General features: G+C 33.5%; 1 non-coding gene across 1 annotated transcript; it reads right to left on the reverse strand.

Annotated features, from left to right (window-relative positions):
- Positions 1-7377: 7377 nt before the first annotated feature.
- On the reverse strand, positions 7378-7450 carry Trnat-ugu. The gene has a single exon. It is a non-coding gene; the product is annotated as a tRNA-Thr (tRNA).
- Between the last annotated feature and the right edge of the window lie 616 nt (positions 7451-8066).

Consider the following 8066-nt stretch of genomic DNA (forward strand, 5'->3'; position numbering starts at 1 on the left):
CTTTTACGGAGTAGTTCAGCATGGTTTCGCAGACGTTGCTGCGAAAAGTGCGATAGCTCCGGGTGTTTCTCGCACCACAGAGCATGCCGCCGTGCCATGTAATCCCGTTCACCGGCCACACTCGCATCGTAGCAGTGTAGCAAGGCGTGATTCAGTTGCTCCGTCCACCCAAAGGTCACGAGATCCCACCGCTCCATCGCATTGAATCCATTTTCATTGGCTCCCCCAGCTCTAGATTGGTCGGCATTGTTGGCCGACCCATTGTCGGGAGCCCTGCGCGTGCTGTTGTTTTGAACCGCACTTACTACAACTATGTTTGGTGTTGTCATTGTTGTTCCCACGAGAAGCTAGGGAAAGGGGTTCGTCCATCCTTGTAGAGCCCCGCATGCAAGGATAAGGGTGCATACTCTGATAGGTCGCCCGGTATCCCAGAGTCACCGTTCTAGACACCTCACCCAGGTGCCATTCAGCTTTCGGCACGGTTTTCACATCTCCGCTTGGGGGTTAATTCCTTTGGGACCACCCCTGGACAATTGTCCGCGACTGCCTATTTATTTTTATAACCATATTCAGCAGAAACCCTTGGTTTACGGAATTTTTATTTGTATTATACTTGTTTGACGATCATACCTAAAATTTTGTTTGTGTTTACGTATTTTTAATGGCTTGGAAGATCCTTCTAGAAAGTTAAAATTTTCATTTATTGAAGAAAATTTTTAAGGGTTATACTTGTTTTGATAAATGTTTCATTTATCAATTTTAATCTCGTTTACGAGCCAAAGAACGTTCAATAATATCAGCCAAGACAAGAATCGTCTTGAGTCTTGAGAATCGAAAAGAGTCATTCGGATAAATTGTTCAACTTTCTGAGATTTCGAACAGCTGTATACAAACTTTTTAAGTCTTGACAAAAATGGTCTGCTAATTTTTGGAAGTACTCTAACTTTTCAAATTTTCATCATAAATTGTTGGTGAGCGAACTCGTTCTTTCTTTTGCGTTTTGAAAAAGCGGGTCAAAATTTGATTTTTGGCATCAGGGCGTGTCGAAACGTGGAGATCCGTTGAAAAACTGAGGTGCCAAATTTCTGAACATTTTAATACTTTCTCAGTCATAAATTATGAGAATCTAAAAATTTAAAGAAATCTAAAAAGTTAATGTTAGCTGAAGAATATCTAGTTTTTATTTTTGTCTTTTTTTGTTGATTATTTTAGATTAACATTATGTCAATTGGTATAATGATTGACCACTTAAGAAAAATGTACGGTTTGGCAATTGAAAGAAACTACCATGAATATTACATTGAATTCAAGAAAAGTTACGTCAGTACTTAATGCTATTTTCGATCTATTGTCAGTTACCTAAGAAATTGTTGCAACTTGTTGGGTAATTGTACTTTAGGAACAAGAATGTAACTGGTATATTTGTATATTATTTTATTAGAGTTACCAACAAAATGTGGGAACAAATCTAACTTCAAACATCATCTCGTGTAAAATGTTGAGCGTATCTGATCTGGAGTTGAAAATAAAATTTCAGGACATTTTTTATCCAGAGTGCGCAGATCGTTTCTCAAAAGACTGTTCGGAAGCAATATCAGGAGAATTGGTTTACCGAGGAGGAAATAAGAGTAAGGGAATAAAAACGTGGAAAGTAGTCGCCGTCTTTACCGAAGGATGAACAGGAACACTGTTTCACGAATAACGCCGAGTTAAACCTCCTCACAGTGGTGATTGATGACCCCTCGCTTAACGATCACCCTCTCCTGAGGTACTTTACTCGAAGTCAAGTCCCGAAGAGCTGGCGATGATATGGGAAGGGCTAGTACGTCGAATGGACGAGCCTGGTCGTTATCCCTGATTTTGCGCGAATTAAAGGGCTGATTACTCACGCGCCACACCCCCGATTAAGATGATTGTAGATAACCACTGCTACTGTAGGCGCTACCGGGTCCGTTTACACGGCCACTTAACTCCCTACTTCATCTAAATCGTCTTATCAAATCCTCTTGTCATTTAATATTCAAATTCATCACTGCTTAGATTTATTTCCATGCACCTATTGAGGGTTTATAGAAAATCCCAATTCAGAAATTTCATAACTTTTTCGTGACTAACTTTTCATTCTCCTTGACCGTTCTAAAATTTTTCTGATAGCTATAAACTCATAAATTACATAACTACACATACATTTTTAAACAATTAGTTGAGTTTTCTACTCAAAAGATAAATTTTAAACCCAAAAATAAATAAACGAATTTTTAATGAAGACCATTAAAAACAGTTAAATTATAACAAAATATACGAATTTTTATTAGCTGAATCCTTAACAAAAACAGACTAATTTTCAACCAAGAATGATCTCTCAGATAATAAAAAAAGTTACATACCAAATCTTGAATTTGGAATCCAAAAAGACGAAAATATCAAAAAATATGAATTTAAAAAAATTTGAATTTTCTACATAAATCATTTAATTTTCAACACTAAAATTCGAATTTTAAACAAAACAAGATCCCCATACACATTTATTTTATTTGTAACTTAATTTCAATGTAGCACAATAAAAAGAATTTTATTTTTGCACGGCTACGTATGAGTACCCTCTCACGACGTAGACTAAATAATAGGGTGGTTTTCAAAGTCAGATATAATTTTTCCAATGAATGGATCTTATAGTACATAAAATTTTAATTATAAAAACGCCCATAAAATATTTTTTACATATTGTTTACTATTTTTAATTTAATGTTGAAATATGAAATTTCTATCACGATGTCGATTGGAGGGCCCCTTTGACGTCAAAGGGATCGGATTTTCCACTTATCACAGCTCACGTGTCAGTGATTCTCAAATATTTTTTTCTGTACCGATGTTTTGTTCTGATTATGTGCACATCGAAAATAGAAGTCGCAAAATATTGTTTAAAAAATATGTCAAAGGGGGGTTTCGTAAAGAACAATAGAGAAAATCTACAGAAAATAGATATATTTATGGTATGTATGAAGAATTCATTGAAAAATTACTTAAATATAGCTGGTTTACTGAAAAATTCCTAAATATGTACGATTTTAAAATGTGTTAATAATTGCATTTACTTTTTTTCTTCAACATACTACTGACTCGTATAAAAGCAAATATTACAACAAGATAGCTTTTTTTGTCACATAATCATGAAAAAACAAAGCTATCAAATCAAAATAGTCTGAATTGACAGCAGACCATGGCCTAACCTCTTCATTATGAGTTTCGCATCGTTACACTGATAGATAATTATGAGAATCTCTGAGTCACGTGACAGCCACGTGACACCAATTTGAATAAGTGTTTTACCACCTTCAATTTTTAATAATTTTTTTCTGTTAAACTACAGAAAAGAGCAAAAAAAATATAACGCACCTTCTTTTCAGCTAAAAATTATGTATTAAAAAATTATTTTATCTAAAATCGCGAAACAACCCTATTGTGTAACTCTAAACATTTGCATGAAACATTGGAAAAACAGTCTCAAATGACATCATAAATTAAAAAGTGAAGATATTGAAAGCAATTAACAAAAATAAAAAAGACTGAAATTATTGAAAAGGAAAGTTTTTATCGCTATAAAATATTTGTTTACAAACTAGTTCTTTAAAATGTGCAAATCAGTTTGATTTCAAAATGAAAAATATCCAAACTCTGCATTTTTTAATGAAAATTGTTTAAACAATTAACAAATTTTGTAAATTTTCCAAATATCTTAAAAAAAAGTTATTAGAAATATATTCTTCATTTTTCCGTAAATAAATTGAGCCCTTTCGCTGAAAAACAGCCAAACTCTGATTTTGTTCATAAAAATTGTTTCAGTAATTAATAATTATTATTAGTGTAAAAAGTATCATATCTAAGAGTAATTGCAAAGACATTCTTGGTTTTGTTTGAAAATAGCTAAACTCTGAAAATGTTCATGAAAAATGTTAAAATAATTAATAATTCTTGTCAAGTGTAAAAGTTTCATAACCCAGAATTATCGCAAGGAAGATCTGAGTTAAATCCGTCAATTTTTACTTAACCAGTATATGATAGTTTCTTACAAAGTGATATTTTTCAGATCTTTCCACACAGCGCATGCGTAATTTAAAATCCCGTGTGGAAATAGCCCGGGTTAGCCCTGGTACAACAAGGTTTCTGGTCGGGGACTGGCCGGGGACTGGCCGGGCTATGTTTGTTTTTTAAGAGCCTAGCCGTGCGCTGCTCGGGACTCGCTGGACAAGATTTATGTCAAAACCCAGTCGGGGGCAGACTGGGCTCTGATCGGACAAATCTTATGATCGTGTGTTCAGATGATAGCTGGCCGGGCGCTGATTGGCAATAATAAAATGGTTGAACTTTGTTTACAACTTAATTACTTTCTCTGATTTCATTAAAAAATGGATGCGTATACCCGCATGGATGTTCCACGCGTAAAATATATTGGGTAAATATGTTTTTCACACCACAAATTCTAAGGTTTCATGAGTTCAGACTTTCAAACCATGCATTTTTCGACAAAAATTCGAAGACAATTTTTTGAAATTCGAACTGTTTTCTTTTTAAGAAAAAAATTCTAAGTTCCATCTTTATGAAAAACTGCAAACGTTCAGAAAACATTACATTTTATATCAATCCTGAACGTTGTAAAATAGTATAAAACACCTAAAAACCAAACCTTACACGAAAGTCAAAAAACTTTTACCATTAAGAAATTTTCAACGTTCACGATTGAATTTCTGAGTCCCGCCGTTGAAAATTTTAAATTTTCATAAAAAATTACATTTCCTGTCATTGTAAAAAGTGGTAAAATAGTCTAAAACGGGAAAAAACAAAATATCACGCGAAGAAAAATTGTAATCGATTTAAATTATTTATTGAAAAAGTATTTTACTGATATTCCTATTAAAAGTTCATGTATTTTATATTTACATAACGCCGTAGCTTATAAGGATAGATTTTTCAACGAGTTTCAACTTGTCGGTTTAGCGCAGTGGTTAGCACTCCCGACTGCTAGGCGTTCGATTTAGGTATAGATATATGTAGGTTCGATACGCCGTAGCGTTAGAAATTTTATTTGTAATATAATGTTTAAAAATGTAATATATGTATTTACTCTAAACAGAACTATTAATATTTAAAGTCAAATTAATCGCAATCATTTAATATTTATTTTTTAAATCTTTTTTGTCTCTCAAAGACTACGTGAAAATAGTTGATGTTGCCTGTGTGCTGGGCGTGCGGAATTTTATATATTAATATGCTCCAATTCTACAGTAAAAAGGAATCAAATTGATCCCCTAACTTAGTGACAGATGCTCTTCATACAATTGAAACACGAATTATTTAAATCTAGTGAAGCAACATTTAATCTTGTCAGGGCCACGGTCAAAATCCCCGGCCAGCTCCCGGCCAGTTTCCGGCCAGCTTCCAGCCATGCTCCATGGCCGGACGCTGGCCAGTGCAGCGTGACGATGCTGGTCGGATTCCGACCAGAAACCCTGGTCAGTTACCGACTTAAAGTCGGGCTCTCCAGCCGTAGACTGGCCAGCCCTCGCCTTAATTTTCCACCCGGGATGTTAAAATATACAAATAAATTGCCTATAACCAGCGTCCAAACGATTAGTGTAAAATAATTAAAGAGAATTCTTTGATAAATGATAGACTTATGAAGTGATAGTTAAAATAATTATTTAATTTTACTTCCTAACCATTATTATTTTTTGTATACAATTGATTTGCACACTCAAATATTTCAAATCAGCTCGCCAACAGTAACTAACCCTCTTGTTAAAATGACACAATGATAAATCATTTTCCAATAAAAAATCACAAAATCACGATCCTGAATTTAGCTATACATGTAAATCTGTAAATTGAGAAATTTATTTAAACAAATGTAAGTGTTTTTTAATCACTGCGAAAAAATAATAATTTAAACAAATACAATGTTTATAACAAAATTGTAAGTTTTTGACTGCTTGATGTACAATAATGTAAACCAAAACTGAATAAACATAAACTAATTAAATATAATGCTATTGTTAACTTTAACGAACCACTCATTGCAAACAATTCATCAATTAAACATTCTTTTTATCCCCTCCACTCTCACTGCATCCCAAAAAAGCCTTTGCATTTAGATTTCAATATTCAGACATATAGCTAGAACTTACTAATAGTTCCAGAAAAAATCTAATGTGTCGTTGGACACGTTTCAGCCATATGTCTGGAAGTTTGTTTAATCATGCAAAACTAGAATATTGTGCTACAGGTGCGGAAAGTAGGCCGTTCCACACGAGTGTAGAGTTAACTGCACGAGCTAGAGGCTAATCGAAGGGATGTTGTATGCGAGTCATTGGCGAGCTGTAAACCAGCCGAAGACTAGCCGGAAACGACCCGATGATGAGCCGACGGGCAGTAATGTAAATACGAGAAGAGTTGCAACTGCCTACTTTCAACAACTGTTGCATTCGTAATTTTTTGTAACAAATGCAGGAAATTTTCGATTTGAGAAAGAACAAAACTAAATTTTTCCAAAATTGTGGTAATTTTTGGCAATTTATGGTTAAATTACTCAAAATTTCCGGAAATTTTAGGTGAAGTTTTACATTATTGAAAATTCTAGAAATCTAAAGGTATCCAAAGTTTTTTGGAAGAAATCTAAAAATTTAAGGAAAATTGCTCAACTTCGGGCAATTTATAGAAAATTTATAAACTACCGGAACTTTGAGTTATCCAAAAATTACCGAAATTTTTGGAAATTTCCGTTAATTTATCGGTAATTTATAGTTATTATTTAAACCATGATATTGTTTATAATATTTATAATTTGTTTAAAGAATAAATAAGCAACAATTTGTCATCAACGAAAGCCAGGTGACGTTCTTCAAATGTAACAAAATACAGATATTGCTAAAAAAAATTTTTTTGCATGATTAAAAAAATTCCTAGACATGACGGAGACGCATCCAACGATACCTTTAGATTTTGTCTGGGACTATTAGTTTCTTCTAGCTACATGCCCGAATATTGTAATCCATATTCAAAGAAATTTTCGGGGGACAGTGGAGGAGTTGAAAACAATGTTTAAATTGGAATATTTAAATATTGAAAAATAAAATCTCTTTGCATTCTGTTACATTCGAAGAACGTTACCTGCTTGTCATTTATGATAAGCTGTTGTGCAATTATTCTTCAAACAAACTATAAATATTATATAGAATATTATTTTAGAGGCCTAATGCCAGTGGTTATTTGATGTTTGCACAACAGAGGTCTCTGTATTGTACGGTTGATAAGTAGAAGAACCACTATATCATAATCAATTTTTATTACGCGAAATTAATTGAAAACGCGAGAAAAAAAATTCACTGCGGGCTGGGTTAGAACCAGCAACCTCCTCAGTACATGTGAGGGGCGCTACCAATTGCGCCACCGCAGCACCAACAGTGAAAATTTTAGGACTTGTATTTCCTGAATTTCCATCGAAATTATTTTTCATAGGTGGTATTATTTTAAGGCCAGTTATTAGATTCAAGTTTTTGAAACAGAGTTATAGAAACAGAGTTTCGGTTAGACTGGTTAATTAGATAGAATATTATTTCATAGGCCTAATACCAGTGGTTATTTGATGTTTGTACGACAGAGGTCTCTGTATTGTACGGTTGATAAGTAGAAGAACTACTATGCAACTGTACAATACAGAGACCTCTGTTGCACAAACATCAAGGAACCACTGGTATTAGGCCTCTAAAATAATATTCTGTCTAATTAACCAGTCTTAACCAAAACTCTGTTTCTATAAATCTGTTTCAAAAACTTAAATATAAATATTATAAACAATATTATTGTTTGAATAATCATTTCTTCAAGAATTAAAAAGAAACTCCTAGAGATATGGCCGAGACGCATCCAACGATACCTTTAGATTTTTTCTGGAACTATTAGTTAGTTTTATCTATTATATATCCGAGTTTTCAAAACTATATAAAAAGGCTTTTTTGTTTGCAGTGAGACTGAAGGGGGTGAAAACAATGTTTAATTTATGAATTGTTCAC

This window comes from Belonocnema kinseyi, chromosome 8 (genome assembly GCF_010883055.1).
Source record: "Belonocnema kinseyi isolate 2016_QV_RU_SX_M_011 chromosome 8, B_treatae_v1, whole genome shotgun sequence".
Taxonomy (NCBI): domain Eukaryota; kingdom Metazoa; phylum Arthropoda; class Insecta; order Hymenoptera; family Cynipidae; genus Belonocnema; species Belonocnema kinseyi.